The 1,659-nt window shown below is 31.8% G+C and overlaps 1 non-coding gene across 1 annotated transcript; it reads right to left on the reverse strand.

Moving 5' to 3' along the window:
- Positions 1-887: 887 nt before the first annotated feature.
- LOC112207017 (U6 spliceosomal RNA) lies at positions 888-994 on the reverse strand. Its single transcript, XR_002941501.1, has one exon. It is a non-coding gene; the product is annotated as a U6 spliceosomal RNA (small nuclear RNA).
- Positions 995-1,659: the final 665 nt, after the last annotated feature.

Consider the following 1,659-nt stretch of genomic DNA (forward strand, 5'->3'; position numbering starts at 1 on the left):
TGTATATCTACTAAGGATTTTTTATTTGTACTTAAAATGAGGCTTACATAAAATATCTTATACTGATAACAGGCTATTTAAACTGATAACTTAATTTTGGTCACTTGTACAAATTCTACACTTTTACTCTCCCATCCAATTTGTTTTTGTTGACATGTCTTTTATCTTTTGTAATTTGTGTTCCTTAACAAAGTATTGTAGCTACAGTTGTTTTTAATAGTTTTGCCTTTAACCTTCATACTAAAGATATAATTGATTTTCACACCACCGCTACAATATAAGAATGTTCTGAATTTGACTGTATGCCTTATATTTACTAGTGAGTTTTATATTTTTATGTTGCCACTTAACAATCTTTCCCTGCAGCTTGAAGGAGTGCTTTTAGCATTTCTTGTAAGGCAGGTGTAGTGGTGATAAATTTCCTCAGGTTTTGTTTGTCTTGGAAAGTTTTTATCATCTTTTCATTTGGAAGAACAGAATTGCGATTACAGTATTTTTGGCTGGCAGATTTTAATTTTTTTCCAGCTTAAAAATATATAATTTCATTTCCTTGTGGCCTGCAAGGGTTTCCTTTGAAAAATTTGCTAATAGTCTTATGAAAGGTTTTCTTGTATTGAACAAGTTGTTTATCCATGGCAGTTTTCAATATTTTCTCTTTGTTTTTAAATTTGACAATTTGATTTTAATATGTCTTGGGGTTGATCTCTTTGGATTTATTCTACTAGGTATCTATTGAGCCTCCTGGGTGTACAAATATCTCTTGGAGACCCTGCTTTCAACCCTTATGTGTATATTCCCAGAAGTGGAATTGCTAGATCACAAGGTAATTCTTTTTTTTTTTTTTTTTTTGGAGAAACTGCCATGCTATTTTCCATAGCAGATATACCGGAAATATGAAACACTTCATGAATTTTTGGGTTATCCTTGAGCAGGAGCCATGCTTATCTTCTCCTTAGTTTTTCAATTTTAGTATATGTGCTGCCAAAGCAAGCACCCAAGGTGATTTTAAACCAACATTAAAGGAGGCTTTAGACACTTCTTTACAGATTTATTTAGGTATAATTTACAAATAAAAATTTTATATATTTGAAGTGTACAACTTGATGTTTTAGTATATGTATACATTATGAAATGACCACCACAATCAAGTTAATTAGCATGCATCACCTCACCTACTTACCATTTTCTTTCTTTCTCTCTCTTTCATTTCTATTTTTCTTTCTTTTCCTTTCTTCCTTCTTTCCTTTTTTTCCTCTAATTTCTATTTTCCCTTTCTTTCCCTCTGTTTTTTTCTTCTTTTTTGTGAGAACACTTAAGATCTACCATTTTAGCAAATTTCAAATATATAATGTAGACAGTCCCTGACTTATTATTGTTTAACTTATAATTTTTCAAGTTTATGATGGTGCAGAAGCAATATGCATTCCAATATAAATCATGCTTTGGACTTTGAATTTTGATCTTTTCCTGGGCTAGCAAAATGTGCTATGATATTCTCTTGTGATGCTGGGTGGTGACAGCAAGCTGCACCTCCCAGCCAACCACGCAATAACAAGAGGAAACAACCAATACGCTACAGTGTACTGTTGCCAGCATTTTTTGAATATTGTGTTTTGTATCAAATTAGGTCTACAAAACACTCATTTTTGACATACAATA

The sequence above is a fragment of the Pan troglodytes genome, chromosome 1 (genome assembly GCF_028858775.2).
Source record: "Pan troglodytes isolate AG18354 chromosome 1, NHGRI_mPanTro3-v2.0_pri, whole genome shotgun sequence".
Classification (NCBI taxonomy): domain Eukaryota; kingdom Metazoa; phylum Chordata; class Mammalia; order Primates; family Hominidae; genus Pan; species Pan troglodytes.